This window comes from Notamacropus eugenii, chromosome 5, assembly GCF_028372415.1.
Source record: "Notamacropus eugenii isolate mMacEug1 chromosome 5, mMacEug1.pri_v2, whole genome shotgun sequence".
NCBI classification, from domain to species: Eukaryota; Metazoa; Chordata; class Mammalia; order Diprotodontia; family Macropodidae; genus Notamacropus; species Notamacropus eugenii.
This window is the reverse complement of record NC_092876.1, coordinates 28,029,914-28,055,367: the sequence shown is the minus strand read 5'-3', so window position 1 is coordinate 28,055,367 and position 25,454 is coordinate 28,029,914. Positions and strand designations below refer to the sequence as shown.

The 25,454-nt window shown below is 37.8% G+C and overlaps 1 protein-coding gene and 1 pseudogene across 2 annotated transcripts in view; both read right to left on the bottom strand.

The window, feature by feature from the left end:
* The window catches only part of LOC140503784 (uncharacterized), a 125,380-nt gene that overhangs the window by 55,326 nt on the left and 44,600 nt on the right, over positions 1 to 25,454 (bottom strand). The window lies entirely within an intron of this gene.
* LOC140503785 (uncharacterized) lies at positions 9,918 to 24,941 on the bottom strand (annotated as a pseudogene).

The window sequence follows — 25,454 nt, the reverse complement described above, 5'->3', positions numbered from 1 at the left end:
ATGGTGTTAGACAAAGCAATTTTTAATCTGAATTTTGTTGAAACTAAAAATGTTGGGAAAATTGTGTAAAACCAGCTATGTTACTTTATTAGTCCTGCTAACCTTGTCTTATAATGTATTATAAATACCATTTAGAAAACCAGATATTTTCACCTTTGCCTGTTAAAGAAGTTATAACAATCTGACTATCATGTATAAAAGTTGTAAGATTGTTAGCTAAGTTATTTGGAGTTACTGTTTTAATGCTAAGCCTAATTGTTTAAGTGATTGTTGTGTATGGAAAGAAAGGAACTTGTTTGGCTTATGTAGTTCCTAAACAATGAATATGACTTTCTCAGAAGTTGTGATAGAAAGGATTTTTAACAATTGGCTTTTACATAAGGACAAGTTTTAAATTTGAGAAGGAAAAATGTTAAATGGAATCCCTTATGTATGTGAGTCCTGGTAAATCTTAATTATTTATTGCAACTCCATAAAAAAAAAAAAGGAGGAATTGTATCTGGCTCTAAACTGTGATTGATGAAATTTGCTGTTTAAGCTGAAAGGCATTTGGGACCATAACTATTTTTGTTTTGAGTTTGAATTTGGTTGTCTGCATTAAATCAGTATCTGAGAGAAATGCCACAAGTTACTCAGAGGGAATGTGATCCTTTACTGTTAACAGGTGAAGTTTGTATTTGGAAAGGAAAGGCCGAGGAGACAATTCTAGCCTCAATCTAGGATGAGATCCCCCTGGCTCAGTTTCCCCATCGTGTTCCTTTTGAAAGGAATGTTTCCCACCTGACTATTCCCGAGTCTGGCTATGAAAGAGATACTACATGACTGGAGAATTTCACTCATCTGAATTCAAACAGAGTCAAGGATGTTTTATCCTGTCACATATGGTATGTCACATGTCCCTGCTTTTTTCCTTCTATAGCAAATTTCTATGAACAGAGCAAGTAGTCAGTAAACGTGAGCTCTCGTGTAATCTTACTGGAAAATCAAATATTATTTTTTATCTAAAATTAGAACATGTGCAGAAATTTATGTAAACTACTCAAGACCCATCTTAAGATGTTCCCCTTGTTTAAAAGGATTTTAAAAGCAGTAGTGTGTTTCTGTGATCAGTCTCTTACTGTTACCAACGTGAGATTCCATTGCACCTTTTTGACTAAAACATTTTGTGATATCCAGGAATTCTGCAATACCTAAGAATTTTGTTTGTAATACTTTGGGAATTCATATGAATTACTTAAGGACATTTTTAAATAACTCAGCTTTAATGAACTCCAATTTTAAAGTTTTATTTTTGCTTCAAAGTGAAAAGAGTTATCATTTCAAAAGGTTTCAATTAATTTTCTTTATAAAAGTTTAGTGACTCTCTTAACATCAGGATAAAATTTAAACTGTTTTTTAAAAAAGAAAAGGAAATACTTTTAGAAGAAATGTTTTTTTTTTTTAAATCTCTCCTGTAAGGCCTACTAAATTTTCATTTTCAAGATAATGTATTGCTAAATTAATATGTAATTATCTACAAAGCAGAAAAGATTTTGCTATTTTGATCAGAATTTGTAGTCATCCCATAGCCTAAACAAGAGTTAAAATTAGTTCTTGAACTTATCATATGTAAGCAACAACAACTTAATTTCTAAAGTCTTCCTTCCAGAGTGAATATAATCAGAAAAAGATAAACAAGTCTGAAACAACAATGTACATCTACTAAGCTGTGAGCTTCAAGTTAGAAACCTCTTTTGTTTAAGGCAATACAGCTATGCTAGTGAAGAGCAATAACTTGTGAGCTATCTTGTCTATGGTAGAAATATGAAGAAAAATGAAGCAGTCTGAATAGTGGGTTCAAGAGATTTTGAAAGATAAATAAAGGATTGACTGAAAATATGGAAGGCAGATAAGAAGGTTTGGGATGAATGGGGGTCATCCAAGCCCCTCCTATCTCCAGATAGTTGCTCTGGATACCTTTGTACCAGTCTCAGATGGTTTAAGTATGTTGAGAGAGTGTGGGGAAATATTTTCAAAAGACGGAAAAATGATGTCACTTGATTTGATAATGAGTAGCCCAATCAGATTTGAGATGGTCCCATCTAAAGGATACCAACCCATACTTAACCCCTTCTGGTCATTTTTTGGCTTTTGTTTGCTTAACCTCCTTGCCAGATGTCTCCTCCAGGTTTAGCGCCCTCTGCTTGCAGGTGACTGTTCTGGCTAAGATCATTACACATCACCGTCTGGACCACGTTCCTGATACTGACTAAAGAGCCCACCTCCTGAATGGGACCCCTCAAGGCAGAGACAGCTCTACATCCAATCTCAGCATGAAGCAGTTTCAGAATCTAAGACCTTCATCCCTTACCCCAGAAAGATTCTGGGTCCCATTTGTTTAAGGGGGGAATGATGGGGTGCTTGGGTGCATGTACTTGGGCCCTAATTCTGGAATCACATTTCTCCCTAGCCTCAAAATACTGCCATTATGGGCAGATATTATCCTGATGAAGCTTAGCTGTGTTAGGAGTACATGTAGTAGGAGGAGTAATTGACTCTGACTATGCTGGAGAAATTAAAATAATTTTGCAAAATCTGGATACTGAAACTTATCATACAACAGAAGGAAAGAGAGTTGCCCAACTAGTTATTATCCCTTGCCAGATTCCTGAATGGGTCAAGGTTCATACACCTGAATCTTCTGATACCAGGAGGGGAGGATTTGGTACTACCAATATGACAACTGGCTCAAAGACATGGGTTAAAAATAAACCTACAGACTGACCTAAGGATGTGGAAATCGTAGCTGAAGAAAAAGAATAATACAGTGCTGGTTTGTTACTCAGGAGATAATGCCTTATATGTTGTTCCATTAACACATGTCTTTTTACGTGAATAAAGTATTTTTTAGGCATATGGTTATTGCTGTACACCATCTCAGAAAATTTTTCCTGGATACCCAGAGCAAAAATAGTCCCATCTTCAAAACTCGTTCAGCTAAGGTGGAGAACTCTACTTCCTCATGTACACAAGGCAATTACAACTGCCCAGCAAATCAACACTGTAATGTGGCTAACTGGACTATTTCAAGTAATGAATCAACATTCTGGTGAGCCCCAGCACCCATATTTGCTGTTCTCTTTAATAATTTTCCTGTGAATTTGAGATGCAAACATTAGTAAATGTCTCCTGCTGTATAAAACCTATGCCTTTTACTCACCCGTCTTCTAAGATAGCTGTTATACATCAAGCCATATTGAATTGTTCTCAGTGGAATGTACCAGAAACTAATTCTATACTACTGAACATTACTTCCTTAAACTTTTTTAATAATACAAAAAGAAAATGCCTGGAGGTTGTTATTATTCGGAGACTCCCAATTATGGGAAGCAGTGTTTAAAGATTTTATACCTCAAGATTATTGGGTATCTAACACAGTATTGTGTCCCAAATGTGATAACGGCTCGTGCACTGGCACACTAATTCATTATAAAGTCAGGTCCGTATGCACTTTTCATGTTATTCCTTTTATTTTACACTCTTATTTTGCTTTGCCTCATAGTAATGTACAATATGTAGATCTAAATAATATTACTCATACTTTAGCTGACTGCACAAATTGTAATCGTGGACTTGTATGTGAAATGGTCATGCGACAGTTGGAGCCCCGTCTATTAAGGCATTCCTCTAATCTATGTGATCTTACTCTATATCCTATGTCCAATTTCTCTACATTACATGAAGTATCTGTTCAATCTGTCTGCCTAGTCTCTAACAATCAAACTGACTTGAACTCTGTAGGGCAAGTAGCCCCATTTGCTGGTTGTACACAAAATGTGAGCTTTCTCCATTGGCAGGGTGATGATTTCTATTTTTCCCCTGATAGTGGATGATGTTATTCTGTCTTGGGTACCCAAACTATTACCTCTACCCTATGTGTATTTATTTATCTTTGGAACTTTTAATTTCTATATTAAATTCTTCTGTTGAATTGCAGCAACTATTAGAGAAAAACCAAAGAGCTCTTGATGAACATCAAATACAAACTCATATAGTTGCCAGGAAATTAATAGAGGCCTCTCAGTAACTTCTGACACCAAGCATCATTGGTATGACTTTTTATTTAGATTCCCTTCCGTGCAGAAATATTTTTCTCTAATAGCGCACTCCATGTTAATTTTTACTACTGTGCTTATTATATTATGTAATTGTTATGTTTTTCCAAATGAAAAATACATACACTAAATTGACCCCTAAAGTTTCAACAGCCTACACTATCAACATGTCAGAACTTAAGGCCGAATGAATGGTAAATGGACTTAGAAGTTTTTCCGTATTTCAGTGCAGGCCCTGCACACAGGCTGTTGTGTCCCCCAAGTGAACTCAGATCTTGAAGACATGATCAATCCCACACAAACATGGAACATCTGATGCCTTGAGAACCTAGCCAGTTCTCCAAGGATGAACATCGTATACGTACTCCATCGCCTCTTTGTTGGCAGTCAGCCTTCTTTGTTTGGAAGGGTTTGTTATGTCTCTGTTCTGAGGAGAACTTTGGAATCTCACCCATGGAGAGGACGCTCTGCCTGCAACACCTTGCTCCCAATTTAGACCCTGAAAGCTGTATCCCGGGATTCCCCAGCTGAGAAAGTTCAGGAGTTGGTGCCTCCCTGCATTGGTGATGTTTTTCTATTTCCTCCTATATCTATATTAGTATTGCTATAATTATATTAGTATCAGGACATATTAATTATTGCCGCTACAGCTCTAAACTGTTCACGCATTTGCCTTTTCTGTAAATCAACAAAATATCCAGCTTCTTCTTCTCAAGTGTGTCTTATTATAGGTGCAAATCCGAACCATATATTTCCTTAATCATAGAACATAAGAGATTGAAAGAAGAAGAAATTAAGTCAGTGAATGTAGATAGCTTGTGGTTTAGTCATGAAATGGGGCCAATGTCCTGGAAAAGATCTGGAGGGACCAGATTAAGATTTGGAGGCGGGGAAGAAGGGAGGTCCCCTTGGCAAAAAAAAAAAGATCAATTCCTTAGTAAAGGAGAACGGAGCTGGGGATGATATAAGGAAAAGGAAACAGACATTTATTAAGGACTTACTATGTGCCAGATGCTGTGCTAAGTGCTTTACAAGTATCTCATTTTATCTTCACAACAGCTCTGGAGCTATTTATTACTATCCCCATTTTACAGGTGAGGAAAATGAGTCAGACAGAGGTAGAATCACTTACTAGGCACATCCCGCTAAAAAGTTAACTGAGGCTGGATTTGAACTCAGGTCTTCCTGGCTCCAGGTCCAGAGCTCTATTTGCTATAGGATAAGGACAATATGAGATGTGGAAAAAAGGGAAAGAAAGCATCCACAGAGACAGGTCCTAATAAAATATGAAGTCAGGGCATATTTGAGGGCCAATTTCTTCACTGCAAAAGTGAGATATATTGTAGTACTTCCCTCATAGTTGTTTTGTGAGCATCAAATGAGATACGGTGAGGAAGGGGCTTTCAGGAGCTCTATGGAATGCACGCCTCATCACTAAAAAGCCTGTTGGGATTCCACCCGAGGTTTCTTGGGTGGCTGAACATCAGTGCTGACCCAGACGTTCTGACTAACTCCAAATTTCTACCCTGCCAATTCACAGCTCATTCTTCTCCCCGAGGCTTTCAGGTCCTCAGGTAGTCAATAAATAGTCAGTAAACATTTTGGGAGCACCTGGGTGGCACAGTGGATAAAGTCCTAGACCTAGAGTCAGGAAGACCTGAACTCAAATCCAGCCTCAGACACTTCCTAGCTGTGTGACCCTGGGCAAGTCACTTCATCTTGTTTGCCTCAGTTTACTAAAATGAGCTGGAGAAGGAAATAGCAAATCACTCTAGCATCTTTGCCAAGAAAACCCCCAATGGGGTCACAAAGAGTCAAACATGACTGAAAAATGACTAAACAACAAAAGACAAGCAGCTACGTGGTACAGTGGATAGACTGCCAAATCTGGAGTCAGGAAGACTCCTCTTCATGAGTTCAAATCTGACCTCAGACACTCTATAGCTGTATGACCCTAGGTAAGTCACTTAACCCTGTTTTATCTCAGTTTAACTCATCTGTAAAATGGGGACACTGGAGAAAGAAATGGCAAACCAATTCCAATATCTTTGCCAAAAAAACCCTATGGAAAAAGTTCATGGGACCATGTAGAGTTGGACACAACTGAACAACAACACTTTGAAGATGTAAAGAACTTATGATAAATTCTAGAAGGCAAAAGACATAGGCTTTCAACTAAGAATAGTATCCATCAAAACAGTATAATTTCATGGAGGATGAAGGGGAAGAGACTTTTAAAGAAATGGAGGACTTCCAAGCATCCTTGATAAAAAGAAAAGCTGCATAGAAACTCTGAAATACAAAAAAGTCAGAAGAAACATAAAAGGGCAAATATGAGCAAAAAAAATTAAAAAATAAAACAAAAAACCTGTTTGTATTCTAATTTAGAGAGGTGATAGTGTGTCCCCTGAGAACACTATAATCATCCAGGAATCTAAGACACAGGGCCTGATGATGAGTCTTTTATGTTTTAATAATCTTAAAAAGAAGAAAGGAAAGGTAGGAGAGAAGGAAGATGTTAGGGAAAAGGAGAGAAAGTAGGGGGAAATTATTTCACACCACTGGAGTATTCAAGTAGAAGACTATACATTCAAGGAAAAAGGGGTGAGGGAAGTAACACTTGAACCACACTTTCACCCTAAACTGGTCAAAAGAGAAATTTTACACACACACATACACACTCAGGCGGTTGGGTGCAGAACTGCATTTCATCCAACGGAAACAGCAGTAAAAGGGGAGAAGTGAGAAGAGAAATAAAAGGGAGAGTGGATTAAGGGAAAGATTAGTTCTAAATTAAACCAAGTATAAGCATAGAAGTTGGCTTATAAAGAGGGATTGGAGAAGAGGAGGAGAAAGAACCTGGAATTGGACTCTGGGCAATGGAAAGGGAAGGAAAGGCATGGGAGCAGAAGGAAGTTGCTTAATAAGAACAGGCAATTTTCAGAGGAAAAGAATCCAAGATCCCAACAGCCTCATAAAAAAAATTCCTCCAAATTAGTAATTAGAGAAATGAAAATTAAATCAAGTGAGGCTCTACCTCACCTCCCACTTTTTTGGCAAAGTTGACAAAAAAGGAAAATGACAAATGGTACATAAATGAATTGTTGTTGGTGGACGGAGCTGTTAACTAGTGCAGCTATTCTGCAAAGCATCTGGAACTATATCCAAAAAATATTTAAAATCTAGTAATACGAAGTCTACATTTTGAAGAGATCAAATAAAGGAGGAACCATATATACAAAAATATTTCTAGCAGCTCTTTTGGTGGTGGCAAAGAACTGGAAATTAAAGATGTGTTCACCAATCTGGAAATGTATGAACAAATTATGGTCTCTGGATGTGACACAGTTCTATTGTACTGTTGTAAGAATGTGCTAGGGCTAGCCTGAACTGGGTCTCCAAAGCTGATTTAAAATTTCAGCATAAGCATTTACCCCTCAGAAAGCTGTAAAGGTTACAAAACAGAACTAATTTATTCTTTTGCTGGTTGTCTAGACATGACAGAAAATGGAAATCATGCAGATCACACGCTTATTTTTCTGAGAGCTAGTTGTTAAAACATTTGCCAACATACTCCTGGCTCTATGAAGAAGGGACTGGTTTCAGAGAAATTTGGGAAGATTTTTCTCAACTTACATCAACTAAAGTGAGAACTAGAACAATTTTGTATTTTATGGTAAAGACAAACAACTTTGAAAGACTTAAGAACTCAGATTAACACAATGACCAACCGCAATTCCAGAGGACTCCTGATGAAACATGCTACGTACCTCCTAACAGAGGGGGGACAAACTCAAGGTTCAAAATGAGACATGCACACACCACACCGGACATAGCCACCGCAGTACTTTCTTTTGATTGACTATGCTTATTTGTCAGAATTATTTTTTCAATGGGGTTGGGAGATGTGATTTTCATTCATTTTTTAAAAAAGAAAATTAAGTATAAAAAAGAAGCTATCCCATGAAGCAGGAAGAAAGCAATGAGGGCTTGAGCTACGTGATGGTCATTTAATTCCAGGTGAAGACAGAGGTTGGCTGGCCTCCTGGCCCTCCTACCACTACCACTCCAGCAAGTGCTTCTTAGGGCTTTGATTGGAAGCTTCCATCCTAAGCATCTAGGAATCGGAATGAGAGAGCTGGTTTGTAGAAGTCTCAGAGGGTATGACAAGTCCTTCAACCACTTAGCTGATTTCATGCCCAAATACACTTAACCTGGAAAAGGCTTCAGGTCTGAGTGAAACATACAACTAATATCCTGAGCCTGCTAAGCCATGAGCAGCTTGGATGAGATCCTACTTGCCTCCTAGCAAAAAAGAGGCCACACTTAGTGGGATCCATCAGCTGTCCTCTGTATTGGAGTACCTTTCCTTTGCTGTGGCTGTGTATTCGGGGTTTATCAAACATGTCTAGATCACCTACGATGGAGGCACACACATGGAAGATCCTGGGTACCCGCTTCTCAGAGAAAGTCGGGAGAACCAGTGCACATGGGGATGTTCTGCACTGGACAACCATGGGGACTGGAGGCAGACTCCTTCCATGGGCTGTGTAGCCAGAACTGAGTTTCTCAAACAACTTGACTAGCCACAGTCTCTTTGTTTCCAACAGTCACACGAGAGGGAAAGATTTATCCACTCCCAGCACAGGTGACATCACATGAGGGAGGGTCTGAGGCCCACCTCCCTACTCCCACCCCCACCTAAGTCATGGGATCCCAAAAAACAGGACAGGGTTTTGGTTTGGTTTGGTTATTCTTTTCAGTTCCAGGTTCATGCAAGGGCATCCCTGACTCAGTTTAGTCCACAGAGCTTCTGGAGCTTAGAATTCCAGAACAAATGTTGTAGTCCATCCAGGAGGGAAGCTCTGAGAAGCCAAGATCCTAGAACACCAGGCTAGGGGAGCTTTGGATTTGGCCTCAAGAGGATTAATGCTGAGTTAAATGTGAGTTAAACAATGAGCCTCAGTCCCCATTTCTGACTGAAATGGTATGGAGAGTCTGTTTGTTTTGGGCATATCTTTGAAGTGATAAGGCCTTTGTAAAAACTGATTTGAGGTAAGCTGCTAAATGGAGCTGAGGTGCTGGCCACTGACCTCCTATAAAGGGTTAGAATACAATGAATGGGGTCTCAATCCAATGGTAGACAAGAGACCTAATCCTTTAAGATATCAGAGAAAGTTGGGTGAGGTTTGGAGGGGGAGTAAAACCATGTTACATAAATTTCTTTTTTTTACCTGTTGGAATTTCCATAAGCATTTCATTTTGTTCCAATCTTGAACTGAAGCAACAGACCAGCTCAATCTGCTCTGGCCTCCTACAGAGGAACAGAAAGATGGCCTTGCTGTACTGAATTCCCATTTGAGAAGATATAGCCTAAATTTGTAATGAACCTATTTAGTACAGTGTCTTCGTTTTCTTCAGCTCTATTCAGCAGCATACTAGTAAGAGTCAAGGAGTTAAATGGTGGGAGCAATCTAAGGTTAGGCTGTGACATACTGTGACTGTCATCATGACAAGAGATTCAAGGGAAGAGGATTACGGGGAACTGAAATGGTTTCCCAAGGGGATGAGAAAGGGAGGGAAGGGGAGGGGAGGGGAGGGGACGGGAGGGGAGGGGAGGGTGTGTAGGTAGTGCAAGCACAAGGGATCACAGATGAACAGGGAGGTTAAGGGACAGGAGGCACATGAGAATGAAGCGTAAGATCTGAGGGGTCATCAGGCAGAGAGGAAAATAGAATAAAAAAGTATTTTGACCAGAAAATCAAATCATGGAGTCGATGGCTATAAAAGATTAAGATAAATTTCACTTGGTCAGTAAGAAAATGTCAGAAGTCAAAATGAATTTATTGATTAACAATAAATGTTGACAACTTTAATACCATCACTAAATGACAAAGTTAAAGAATTGGTCAAAAATCAAAAACAATACTGTCACATTGCAATTGTATTGGGGAAATGGCTTTAATAGCTTAAAACCACACTAAAACCTTTGGAATACTCTGTGGGTGTACAGACAACATGATAATTTATGGAGAGCTATGGGCTACGCACTGCACTAAGTGCCAGGGATACAGATAAAAAAAAGAAGCCAATTTCTGCTCAAAGAGTGTGAAACTTATTTGGGGGGAAATAAACCATAGGGAAATTCTACATCTTGAATACCAAATTCTTATTTGAGAAACCTGATACAAAGACATTTTCTTCATTCAACTTCTCCCTTACCCTAATGCTTTCATTCACTGATCATTTATCAATTCCACAACCCTATTCCTACCACCGGTGGAAAGTGTCTGCAGGAAAGACCCTCAAATTCATGCTAGAAAATACTAGGCTTCGACACTGGCCCTACAGTTGAACAGTGAGGACCTCTAAGCCTTGCCATCCTCCTTGAATCTCAATCCTTTTATATGGATTGTTTTTACACATCAGCTTCAAGCTCTTTGGGCAGACTGGCTCCTTTTCCTATTTGTATCCCCCAAATTTAGCAAAGTACTTGGCACGTAATCAGCCCTCTATAAATGACTTTGGAAGTCTTCAATCCCTTATGAATCAGTTGTTACTGAATAAAGTATGAGAAATTACTGAACACTTTCCTACATTTCATACATTTATAAAGTAATTTTCCAGTAAGAATCCTCTCATGGTTAACACCAAACAAGGATTTCCCACATAAATTGCATTTATAAGATTCTATCCACTATGAATATTCTGATGTCTCATCAAGGCTGAGTTCTCAGTAAGCTGTTTTTCTCCTTCTTTGTATTTATGAATATTCTCTGCAGTATGAATTCTCAGAAATATAATAAGCACTGGACTCTGAGTGAATGCTTTCCCAAATCATTTACATTTGTGAGCCTCCACTCTAATATGCCTCAGCTCACATACAACAAGGATTTCTCTCCAGGAATTCTCTGATGCAGAAAAAAGTCAAGAGTTGGAAAATGCCTTGCCACAGTCATTACACTCGTAAGGCTTCTCTCCTGTATGTATCCTCTGATGTATGCATTTGAAACTCTCAATGAAGGAATTTCCATACTTGCTGGATTAGTAAGGCTTCTTTCCAAAATGACTCCTCTGGTGCTTAATGAGATCTGACCTTTGAATGAAGGCATTCCCACATTCATTATATTTATAAGACTTCTATCAAGTATGAAACATCTAATGTTCAATAATGGTTGAATTCTGAATGAAGTTTCCTACATTCATTCCATTTTAGGGCTTTTTTCTCCAGTATGGACCTTCTTGTGTACAACAAGGCTTGAATTTCGAGCGAAGGTTTTCCCACATTCATTACATTTAAAAGGCCTCTCTCCAGTATGTACCCTCTGATGTTGATGCAGGTAGGAATTTCGAGTGAATGCTTTGCCACACTCAATACATGTATAAGGCTTCTCTCCAGTGTGAATCCTCTGATGTACAATGAGAGTAGAACTTTCAATGAAGGCTTTCCCACATTCATTGCACTTATAAGGCCTCTCTCCAGTATGAATCCTCTGGTGCTTAACAAGGTCTGATTTCTGAATGAATGTTTTCCCACATTCATTACATGTAAAAGGCTTCTCTCCAGTATGACTCCTCTGATGAACAATAAGGGTTGAACTCAGAATGAAGGATTTTCCACATTCATTGCATTTATAAGGCTTCTCCTCAGTACTAACATTCTGGTGTACAATGAGGTCTGAGCTCTGAATGAAGGACTTCCCACAGTGATTACATTTGTAAGGCTTCTCTCCAGTATGAATCCTCCGATGTAAAATAAGGTTTGACTTCTGAATGAAGGCTTTCCCACATTGATTGCATTTATAAGGCTTCTCTCCAGTATGAATCCTTTGATGTATTCTAAGAACTGAGCTGCGAATAAATGCTTTTCCGCATTCATTGCACTTATAAGGCTTCTCTCCTGTATGAATTCTCTGATGTACAATGAGGCTTGAATTGTGAGTAAATCCTTGCCCACATTCATTACATTTATAACTTTTCTCTTTGGTGTGAATCTTCCGACGTTTAGTCATTTTTCTCACATCACTCTCCTGTTTTGACTGTTGCCTCTTTTTATGGCTTTCACTTTCCCTACAGTTCTCCAAAGTGGAGTGGCACCGTTTGCCCCCTCTGAGTTTTTCTACTTTTACCCCATGGAATGACTGGTCTCCTGGAAAGTTCTCTTTTGGGGTTGTATCTGTGGTCTCAGTCATAGCTTCCAAGTCTGAAAAAGATTAAGAAAAATGGTGAATTCCCTCATTCTCTGAGCTAGGAAAAAGAAAAAAAGTAAGATGGGATAATGCAACCAAAAATGGTGCCCAGAGATTGAATGAGCATAATGTTGAGCATTCTTAAATATGTCCTGACACTCTGGAAAGTTCAGGATCAAAGGTAAGAAGCATCTAAAAAAGTAAGAAAGGAATAGATGAATGTGTATATGTTGAATACAGAGGTCAATATAGTCAACACATACCATAAACCATAAAAATAACAGGTGTTACAGTATATTTTTATTTAGTTTGCTGAACATTTCCCAATCACATTTTAGTCTGAGTTGGGCTGCACTCACAAATTCTGTAGCCACTAGCAGGCTAAAGTTTGACACTTTTAATCCAGAAGAATGGAATGTGAACTTTTCATAAAAATAGATTAGGACAGCATTCCTACTCTGTTATGAGACAATAATTTAAGGACAAAGGATGGAGAAAAGGGAAGATATGTGAAGAAGAGCCTGGATTGGGGAAACTTCCTGGAATCAGAACCCAAGTCTATGAGCCTCCAATAGGGTTCCTCTTTCCAGTCCAGGAATCAGAAGTTATTCTCTAGCTTCAGTGGGATCCAGATCCAGAACCACTGCTAATAATTTGATGCCCTTTGTGGGCAAGATCCCCTCAGGATCTTCTACAAGACAAGCAAGGCAACCCTGACTCCTGACCAAGGTCTTATGCTTCTACTTCTTACCTATTCTGAGGCAAGTCCTCCGAGCAACTTTCAGGACAAAATGCTAGCATGTGAGACCACATGGTCTCAAGAAAGGACTTGTAGTCTAATCTCCTGTGTCTCTCAACTCGGAAAATTCATTATCTTTTCCCTCAAATCCTCCCTCTTGTCAAACTGTGTCATTTCTACCTTTATAACACCCCACCTACATATCCCCTTCTCTCCCTGACTCAGCCACAGGCCTCGCTAAGGCGCTTGAAGTATTCACTCTCTATCACTTCTCCTCCACTCCGATTCACCCTCTCCTCAGCTGACAAAATGATTTTTCTGAAGAGCGCACCTACCCCGCTCTATTCACTGAGATCACGGCGGCTCCACAGAGCCTCTCCACTTGCTGATATGATCTTATGGTTTTTGTTGTTTTATTATTTATGCTGCCTGTTATTGATGGTTTGGAAAATTTCTAATATTGAACTAATCCTGAATTTCTGGTATAGATTCAACCCAGTCAAAGAGTATAATCTTAATGACATGTTGTTGTAGTCTTCTTGCTAACAGCTTCTTTAAAATTTGTCAATATTCATTACAGATATTAACCTATATTTTCCTTTCTCTATTTGTGACTTTCTCTTGTCTGGGTAGGTTTCCAGATTATATTTGTATCATAGAAGCCATTTAGTAGTATCCTTTTACTATTTTTCAAAGAGTTTATGTAATACTAGTATTAATTGTACTGGGAATGTTTGATGGAATTATTTTATAAATCCCTTTTGTCCTAAAGGCCTTCCCACTACCCCCTTTAGGGAGCTCATTCAAAACTTATTCAATTTCTTTTTCTGAGGGTTTTTTTTTAATTTAAACTTTAAATTCTCTATTTCCTATTCTCTTGATTGGGATCTCTTGAATATTTTTTATAAATATTCAGCCATTTCATTAGGATATCAGTTTTATTGGTATATATATTTGGACAAAATAATTGCTAACAATTTCCTTTGTTTCATTTGTTGTGAATTCTACTTTTTTCCATTTAGATACCAATAACTTACACTCATTTTATAAAAAAAACTAAGTTTCACGTATTAATTAAATGAGCTTTTTTATTTTCAATTTTATTAATCTCTTTTTTGATCTTTCAACATCTCTAATCTGGTGTCTAACTGATTTCAATTAACGGGTTTTCTAATTTTTTTAGTTACATGCCCATTTTCTTGCTCTGTTTTTTCTGTTATTGATGAAAATCTTAAAAATCAAACTTTAGCACACTGTCTGATTGTTGTCACTGTTGTTAAGGAAAGCATCTATTGTTTCTATGATTTGTTTTTTGAACCACTAATTCTTGGTATTAAGTTATTAGTCTTTAAGTTTTAATCTTTTATTTAGTGACTGTACTGAACATGACTTTTATTGCACTGTGGTCAGTAAAATACATCTAATATTTTTGCTTTGCTGCATTAGTTTCTGAGGTTTTTATTCTCTGATATATGGTCAGATTTTGTAAAGGTAGCATGGAAGCATTTATACTCCCTTCTATTCCCATTCAATTATGGTCAGAGGTCTAGCATATCTAACATATCTAACTTTACTAAAATTCTATTCAGGTCTTTAAATTTTCTGGTTTTTGTCAAATTTGTCTAATTCTGAAAAGGGATACAGTGAGGCATCTAACTCCTATAGCTCTGCATTCTATTTCTCCTTTTAAATATTGAGACACAATGCCATTAGAAGTTTACATGTTAAGGACTGATATTAATTTATCTTTCATGTCACTCTTTAGCAAGATTTAGTTTCCCTTCTTTATCTCTTTTAGGTTAAATCTATTTATGCTATAGTCTTTTGCAAGTCAAGATTACTACCACTGGTTTTTTTTACTTCAATTGAAATATAACAGTTTTGCTCTAGCTCCTTATTTAAACTGTGTCCGTTTTTTATGTTTTACGTATGTTTTCTGAAAATAACCAATGGTTGAATTCTGCTTTTTAAACTATCTTCTATCTTATGGATGAATTAATCCCTTTCATATTGATAATCATGCTCATTAACTGTATAGATCTATCCTATTCTCTTACACTTTTTCCTCTTTTTTTCCCATTTTCTTTTTACAAAGAAGCATGCTCAGAGCCAATGCTCTATGCCTAACAGTATCACTTTAGCTCACTTCCTTTCTTCTCTTTCACTTGCCCAGGTTCTAGTCACAGATTCTTACCTTTCCTTTTTTCCCTTGTAAACCCTTCTTGTGATTCACTCTCTGGGGTGAGAGTGTTTTGGTTACGAATAACCTTTAACTCAATCTAACCTCTTTCTTATTTTCCCCTCTTCCCTCCTTTCTCCTTCTTGTTTCCTGGTTGAGTGAAATGCATTTCTGCATCTGACTTTGTGTGCATTCTTTCCTACTTTGACCGGTACAGATTAAAATGAGGTTCAAACATTTCCCACTCTCCCTACCCTTTCTTCTTTCCCTCCCCACTAACATCTTTTCCTCACTTTCCTTCCTTATTAAATAACACCAAAAGAAACGTGACTCCCAGGCCCTCCGTCTTCTCTGATTCCATCTGTTACCTCTGATGATATTTATATCACCTTCCTCTATAAGAATGTAAACATTTCATTTTTGTATAATGCATTCTGATTGCTTGCTTTTATTTACCTTTTTATGTTTCTCTTGACTCCTGTGTCTGAATTTCAAAGTTTCTACTCAGTTCTGGTCTTTTCATCAGGAATACTTGGAAGTCTTCTATTTCATTAAAAGTCCACTTCCCTCCTACCCTACTGCCCCCCAGTAAGATTTTACTGAGTTTTGCTGGGTAAGTTATTCTTTGCTGTAAGCCTTTTCTTTCCTTCAACCTTTCTTTTTGCCTTTTGCAATATCATCTTCCAAGTTCCTTGATCCTTTAAGTTGTGGCTGCTAAATCTTGTGTGGTCCTGACTGTGGCTTCTCTGTACTTGAATTCTTTCTTTCTTGATGTTCTGGATTTTGGCTATAACATTTCTGGAAGCTTTTATTTAGGAATTTCTTTCAGAAGATGACAAGTGGATTCCATTTTCATATTGCCTCTGGTTTTTAGAATCTATGCTGTTTTCTTTTGTGATTTCTTGAAACATGATGTCTAGGCTCTTTTTTTTCCTGTCATAGGTTTCAGGTGGTCCAATAATTCTTAAATGATCTCAACCTTATGTTTTTCAGGTCCAATGCTTATAATGCAAGATATCTGACATTTTCTTCTATTTTTCCCATCTTTTGACTTCTATAAAGTTTTGATATCTTATTTTTACATTGCCCAAGTTTTTCCCAATATCCTTCCTTCCTCCTCTCCCAGAAAGCCACTCCATGTTATAATATAATATCTTAAAGAAAAAAATAAAAAGCAAAGATATCAGCAAAACCAATCAATATATTGGAATAAGTCCCAAAACATGAGCAAACGTCCACACCCATGGGCCTCCCAACTGTGCAAAGGAGTAGGGTACAGGCACTCATCTCTCTTGTCGGGACCGTGCGTGTCATGCATAATTCCGTAATTTTCACTTTGGATTATTTTGTGATTACTGTACTTTTCATTGACACTACTGCAGTACATGCTGTTTTCCTGACAATGCTCACTTTGGTCTGTATCAGTTCCCATCTCTCCATGCTCCTCTGCATCCAATACTGGTCATCTTTTATAATACAGTAACATTCCACGATATTTATGCACCCTACTTTGTTTAGTCATTTCCCAGCTGATGGGCATTTACTTTATTTCCAGTTCTTTGCTACCACTGAAAATGCTGCTATTAACGTTTTGGTGTATATAGGTATTTTCTTCTTATCAATAACCTTTCTGAGGTACACACCTAGTAGCAGATACTTTGGGTTAAAATATTTGAAGGTTTCAGTCACTTTATTTTCCCAAATGGTTATACTAATTGTGCTGATTCATAGATCTACAACAACAATAAGCTAGTGTGCCTATCTTCCCACAACACCTCTATTTTGACTATTTCTATCTTTTGCCATCTTTACCAGTTTTCTGGGTGCAAGGTAAAACCTCAAGGGTTTTCAATTTTACATTTCTATTATTATATGGATCATTCTTTCTATGGTTATTAATCGTTTGCAATTCTTTTGAGAACTATTAGTTCATATTCTTTGACCACATATACTGGGGAATAGCTTTTGCTTACACATACATACACACATACACACACACACTGTCCATACATCTTGAATACTTGAATACTAAACTTTTTTGTAAATGCTTCTATATCTTATATAATTAAGAATATGTCTACTATTCACAGATGTGAAAAGTATATGATCTGTTTCTCTTCAAATTTTTGCCTACTATGATATGTAATATTCATGTCACATATATTTTGGATTTACTGTGGAAGGTGATGTAAAACTGCAATCTAAGCCTAATTTCCAACAGAATGCTTTATAGTTTTCCATCTTTTATGGTTTCAGGTTTACAGAACATTGGGCTGAGTCCTATTTTTTCTAGTTTTCCCTCTGCTCATGTGTTTTACTGTTCTCTACCTATTTTTTAATCAATACCAAAAAAATTGGTTTTTTAAAAATTTCTGCTGCTTTACAACACAGTTTGACATCTGGAAGTGTTATTCCCCCTTTAATCTTTCCTTGTATTCATTGTTTCCTTTGATATCTTTAAAAAGTATTATTTCAAACCAAAAATATGCATCACATATAATGAGGATGCAGTAGAAAGTCTCCCAACAAATAAAGGAGTGAAAGCAAGGCTGCCCACTCTCATTGCTATCATTTTATATAGCTGTAGCAATGGCAGTAAGATGAGAAAAAATTACTAGCATAAAGACAGACCAGGATATAAAACTAACCCTATTTACTGACGACATGAGGTGATTAACAACTTCAGCAAAGTTGCAGGCTACAAACCACCCCCTACTCCAATCAATAGCCTTTCTACATAATAATAACAAAATCCAAGAGACAACTGATAAACAGTTACACTGCTTATAAAGGCAGAACTATGAACAAAATAGCTAATGAACAATGTTAAATCACAATAAAATAAAAAAGAAATTAAAATAATTACCAAATACTATGCACAGTATATTGAAAACACTAAGACTATAAATAGAGAAATGCCATCAAAAATGTAAAATGCCTAAACCAACAGAAAAACAAATAGAGATCATAAATAATCCACCCTCAGTAACCAAAATAGAGCTAGCTATTAAAGGACCTATCAAAGAAAGAATTCCTGGTCCTGATGGATTTGCAGGAGAATTCCATAAGTTTTGAAAAACAATACCGTAACTACCAAAATTATTCCCAAAATTGAGAAAGAAAGCACTCTATGAGATACCTTTTGTGGGACAAATATAGCCCCAATAAATAAACCAGAGAAGGATAAAACAAGGGAGAACTATAGACTGATCACTAAAGAATATCATTTGAAATTTTAAAAGTAAAATCTTGTCAGGAAACAGCAGTTCATGCAAGGTAAAGATGGTTCAACATCAGGAAAATAATCACATTGAAAAATAAAAATGCCTCAACCCACATGATTATCTCAATACATGTGAAAAAAGCCTTTGCCAAAATAAAAAACTTATTTATATAAAAAAATTCTATAATACATAATAAACAGAAGGGGACCTTTTTAAGGTATTACATGAAGTACCTAAAAGCAAAAATACACATCATGTGCAATGGAATAAAGGAATAAAGTAAATATGCCCATTCCATCCACTGTTATATGATGCAGTTCTAGAAATGCCAGCAATGACACCAAGAGAAAACAAAGAATTAACGGCATAGTAACAGGCAGAGAAAAAGCCATGCCTGTCTGCTGATGGCATGACAGCTTACGCAGAAAATCTGGGGAATCAGCTAAGATACTAATTAAGACAAGAGCTTCAGCAAAACTGCAGGCTACCAAGTCCACAAAAATCAACAGTATTTCTGTATAATAAGAACAAAATCCAAGATAATTTAATATATAATAAGAGAAAACCCAAAATCCAATAACAGAAACAGAAATTCAATTCAATATAGCTATAACATTTATTAAATATCTGGACATCAATCTACCAGAACACAAAAACTATTTGTGCAGATTCAAATACAAAATACTCCCTATAGAAATACAGAACTCAAACTGCTAACAGACTCAGATCTCGTGGACAGGCAACGACAGTATAACGAAAATGATAGTACTACTGCTGCTAACTTAAAGCTCCGACTGTTAATATTTCTTGTTGTCTCACAGAGTTCGTTACCTTCTGTTCAGTTCATTCTCGTTTGCATGGGTAAGGTCTCATCTTTCTTTTGCTGTGCTCTTAATTCTCCTACAAGTCTTTAATACATAGTTCTCTTTTCTTTCCCTCCAGTACTCTCATTACATTTATTAAATAATTTTTACTCTTTAACATAACAATAACCCTACTTCTATAGGAATCCTACAGGAATTCCAGTGGAACCTATGTCCAAGCCATGTTTTTCCGTGAATATGGAATCTTTTTATATGGAATATAAAGAGTCATTCTCGTCTTTGGGATCTTTGGGCATCCTTTTTACTATAACTTTTTAGGATAAGAGTCTTTTTCCTGTTGCTGTTTTCTATCTTCTGAATTCCTGAAGATTTGCGCTTTGTTCTTGCTTTCTTTGGGCACTGCTATATTCTTCAGTGATCTTAGGGATAGCTCAGACTGGGAACCAGAAAGCTCATAGGCTGCCTAAAGCCACATGTTCTAAGGTGAAATATGACCAATGCCTCCTACGTCTGAGTTTTGTAAGCTTCCAAGCTTAGTCTGGGTTTGCTGATACAACTACAGCCCTGGTTGCCCCTGGCTGAGCTTTGAATGTAGGCTTTTCCAAATTCACTATATTTATAAATGGTGAATTTTTTCCCTAGTAATTGAGGTTTGGGGATTTATCGAACATTAGGCTACTGAGTTTATTTGGTTCTCTATGTTTGTAACTAACTTGTTCCACCAAACATCCTCTCTGTACCAAGCTATAGACTACCACACAGGAAGGACAAAAGCTGCCACACATGGGGAAAAAGAAGAAAGGAAATACAATTGCAATGTGAGATCTGTACCTTCTCAGAAAATGGAGTTTTAGTGAGACAGAAGAAATCAAGGAACTAGGGGGAGTTTTCCAAACAAAGCAGTATTAATGGACAAAGACCTTAATGGAGGTCCAGAAGCTCCCACTGTTCTTTCTGATGCACAAGGGTTACTCATTTTCCTATTCACAAAACAACACCAAGAATGGAACAACCATATTTCTGAGAGACAGGCATAGTTAGACTGAAACATGTCACAGAGAGTCACAAAACTGTTCTGGGGTTAATGAAAGAAAGAAATAAAGAAAGCAATCTTGCCCTGCCCATATCAGATCATTGTTCAGAGGTTACTTGTGCCACATTTTCCCTGGGGTTATGTTTGTTCTATGTCTTTGTTTTCTTCTTCAGTCACTACAGTCATGTCCAACTCTTCATGACCCCATTTGGGGTTTTCTTGGCAGAGAGACTGGAGTAGTTTACCATTTCCTTCTCTAGCTCATTTTACAGATGAGGAAACTGAGACAAACAGGGTGAAGTGACCTGCCCAAGGTCACACAGCTAGTAAGTGTCTGAGTTCAGAACTGAACTCACAAAGATGAGTCTTTCTGACTCCAGCATTCTATGCACTGCGCCACTGCCCAACTTAAATGATGTGCTCCTGAAGGACAGAGACTGGGTTGTTCACCTGTGCCCAAGCACACCAACTACAATGACTTGGACAGTGAAGCTTAAGTCAATGGAAGCGAATGGAACAGAATGGTAGGTACTAAGATTCCTGGCGTGTAGTAGGTACTTAAGTATTTATTGGTTCACTGATTCTTTCTAGTGTAATAACCAGAGCAGCAATAATTGTGGAGAGGCCTGGACTTGTGCTTTGAGAGGTACAGGGAATCTCTCTCTAGCAAAGCAGATTAACACCTGCCAAAGGCCTCTCCCGTCACCCAACATGGTGTATCCAAAGTGTCTCCTAACTTACAAGTCCAGAATAAAATCCACTGTGCTATGATTCTATGATGCTTTTCCATGAACTGGGTATATGGAAAGCAAAAGAAGTAATAGAGGGAAGAATGAAACTTTAATCCATGTTGCTGGGACAATGGGTGACTAGAGAATCAGGGTGGGCAGGTTAGATTCTGCCTTTATTTCCAGGGTTCATGACTCCATTGATGCAGAAGGTCCCTCCAGCTACATAGCCTGGTAGGGTATATCCATCAACAATCTCATGGCTCTTCTAACCATCCCTGGAACCAAACTTTCCATCTATGGCTTCCTCCCTTATATATGTCACCTCCTCCTTTAGAAAGCATGCTCCCTATAAGGCAGGACCATCTTACTTCTCTCCCCAGTGCCAACTACAGTGGCTGGTGTAGAACAGGGACTCAATAAATAGTTGTTTATTCATTTCACTGATTCCTTCATCGTAATCCCTATACACTTCAGGAACTGGGCTTCATCAGTTAGCCAAAAGTCGTCACTGCCCAGTGGCCAACCCAATGGTGGTTATCCTCTCTGAACTGAATCCTGCTCATCTTCAGAGAGCACATATGGCTCATGAACACACTGCCAGGCCAGATGAAAAACCCTTCCCAGTCTATTATGCCCGTTGCAAAGCCTTCCAGTACCCAAGTTCAACTCCATACCATGATTAGGCACCAGAAGAAGACATGAGTAGAGAATGCTTTGTGTAAAAGATGAAAGACTAGCCAAAAGAGTATTCATGAGAAAATTTAAAACAAAAATGTAAATTGCCAGAGCACGGGATACTATCTCTCACCAGGTTGTAGAGGGAAATTTATGATCCCTGAAGAATCACTTTGGTGACCATACAGATGACATATTAGAAGAAGCAGAGAACTGAGGAAAACAGACCCATTAGAGTATCTGTCCACCACCCAACGCTTCCTTCTTAGGAACTTGACTGAAGACTTCCACCTTACGCATCCATAAACATGAATCTCTGAATCCACACTACCCTGCTAATTTGATACAGGTCCCACAGGATATGACTAAGTCCCTCAACTAATCAGAACAGAGCTCCCCCCCCCCCCCCGCCAATGTTACTCCAATGCACTTACCTAAAAAAGGTTATCAAGCATAAGTGAGGTAAAGTGATCTATCAAGTGATCATCCTTACTTACACGGATATCCTAAATACAAAAAGCTACAAAAAATTCCATTTGCTCTCTGAGACTTGGCCTACACACCACCATAGACAATAGAGGCAGGAGAGCTACACTCAGTTGAATCAATATGGTGTCCTCTATAAATAACCTTCTTGAATGTCTTTTCCCTAATCTAAATCAATCTCATTTTGTTAACTGTCAGAGCTTCCATAAGCATTTAATTTCATTCCAACCTCCAACATGAGGTAACAGATCAACTTGGTCATCCTGGAAGTACAAAAAGATTGCTTGGCTTCAATAAGGGTCCAGTTGAGATGAGATAGCATAAATTTATAAAGGGCCCTATCAGTATCGTATCTTGGATCTTTTCAGCAGCATGTTCTTAGGAGTAAAGGAGCTAGGAATAGTGCAGGGCTGGTGTTTGGCTAGGTGTGATCAGCAATAGGATAAGAGGGCAAAGAATTAAAGAGTAGAGGATTGGGGGAGTTAAATCAGTTCACCAAAGTGTTGAGACTAAAAGGACGAGAATATATGCAGTTCGAGGCTCCTGGCCTATTGAGGACCTAGGAGGTGGAGGGATAGGAGGTCATTGTGAGAAGGAAAAATTCTCACAGAATGAAGTCTTTACGTGGTCATCAGTCATAGAAAAAGACAGATTAAGATAGCTTTCACTCTCTCCAGGCAACATGATCAATAAGAAAATGTCAGACAACGAGTTCAATTTATTAGTTATAACAGTAAGTATTAATGGTTTAAATTCCTTCATTAAGTAAAAGCTACAGAATGGATCAAGAAACAAAAAAATGCATCATATTACTTACAGAAAGATAACAAGTGCATATATATTTATATGCATACATTAACTTACCTAAGTTAGAAGTGGCTAGTTCCCCACCCCATGTCCTACACACACACACACCCCCCACACTATTATGAATTCTCTGATGAGTAAGGTTTTTATTGCGTGAGAAATCTTTCAGACATTTATTACTTTTCTATGAATTCACTCCAATATGAATCCTCCAATGTTTCTACCTCCCCAGTGACAAAAAGTCCTAGATTCCATCCCAGGGATGTCTGGATGGTCTCAGAACATGTGACCACAAGGACTCTCATTTTCCCCCTTTTCCCAATTACTTCTCCTCCAGTCTTTCTGTTGATGCTTTCCCTCCCTTTCCCCTCTAGGCAGGACCTTAAACCTGCACTTCCTCCCTAATTAATCAGAATCCAAAATCCTCTTTTCACTCTGACCCTTAGATTCATTCCCACTTTCCTTTTTAGAAACCTCTTTCCATTAGAAATTTTGTTTCCCTCCCACCTCTCCCCACTAAACAAGGGGGGGAGAGGGAGGAAGGGAGATTAATAAATATGCATTATAAAGAAAAACAAAATTTTCTAAAAAATACTTGTCTTGTTTTGCAAATTCAGTATAACACCTCTCTGTCAGGAGGAAGGTAGCATTCTTCATCATTCTTCATCCAGTTCATCAACTAGAATCATGGCTGCTCACTGTACTGACCAGAGCTATCAAGTCTTTCAAAATCATTCCTTTTTTAATGATGTTGCATAAATTCTTCTGGTTCTGCCCTCTCCACACTGCAGATCATATAGGTCTTCTCAGGTTTCTCAGAAACCATGCCTTTCATCATTTCATTCAGCAAAACAGTATTCCATCACACCCATACGCCACAATTGTTTTCAACCCTTCTCCACCTGCAGGTACTCCCTCAGGATTCCGTTCCTGCCACCATGAAAAGAAACATCATAAACAGTCTTGTATCTATGCGTCCCTTCTCATTCTCTTTTATAAAGTCTTTGGAGTAAATGCCAAGAACAAAGTCACTTTTTTTTTTAATCACAGTTCCAAACAGCTTTCCTAAATGTCTGCACCAGTTCACCACTTACTTCCTCTAATAATGCATTCATGGGCCTGTTTTCCCACAGCCCATCCAACATGTGTCATTTTCCTTTTCTTGGTCAACTTTACCCATCTGATGGTATATGGCTGAACCAGAAAGTTGCCTCATATACATTTATCTAATGATTAATTATTGGGGGCATTTATAAATGGCTATAAAAAGCTTGGGTTTCTTTCCTTAAGAACTACTTGTTCACAATTTATCAAGTCCACAGCACTATTCCTAATACTGGGAGCATTCTTTGTGGGAAAGGGTCCCCAAATACACGCTAATGACTTCTGTGCCTTGCCATTGGTAAATATGGGTGAACACTTTGGAATTGTGGGCCTTTCCATCCTCTTGACAGCAAAACTTTGCTCCCACCTCCAAATAAATTGAAAGATCCTTGGGAACAAGAACGATCTTCTTCATTTGCGTATTTGCTCTTAGCACAGTGTTTACTGTCACATAAGAAACACTTAACAAATGCTTTTTCCTTTATTTATTTCTGATGTTTAACAAGGCTCTAACTGCCACAGAAGGCTTTCTCACATTCATGACATTCATAAGACTTCTTCAATATGAATCAACTGATGATGAATAAAGTTTGAGTATTTACTAAAAGCTTTCCCTGAATTCTTTGTATTTATAAAATTCTATTCAATGTGAATACTCTGATATTCAATGAAGGTTGAGTGCTCAGTAAATTAATTTTTATATACTTTACATTTATGTTCTTTCTCCAGCATGAATTCTCAAGTGTTCCACAAGGGTTGAAATCTGAATCAATCCCCAGCCTTTTCTATTCCTGGGACTAATTTCCAGTATCATTCAGCAGATGTCCAATAAGTGTTGAATTCCAAATTAATGCTATCTCTTACTCTTTATATTTTTCAGCCTTTTCTCCATTATGAATTCTTTGATGCCGAAAAACATGTGAGGAGTAAGTGAACACTTTCCCACATTCATAACACTTATAAGGCTTCTCTCCAGAATGAATTCTCAGATGTTGGACCAAGTGAGACTTCTGAGTGAAGGCTTTCTCACATTCACTGCATTTATAAGGCTTCTCTCCAGTATGAGTCATTTGATGTACAATAAGGGTTGACCTCTGAATGAAGGCTTTCCCACATTCCTTGCATGTATAAGGCTTCTCTCCAGTATGAATCATCTGATGTACAATCAGGGTTGAGCTCTTAATGAAGGCTTTCCCACATTCGTTGCATTTATAAGGCTTCTCTCCAGTATGAATCCTCTGGTGCTTAACAAGGTCTGACCTTTGAATGAAGGCCTTCACACACTCACAGCACTTATAAGGCTTCTCTCCAGTATGAAACATTTGATGAGCAATAAGAGTCGAACTCTGAATGAAGGCTTTGCCACATA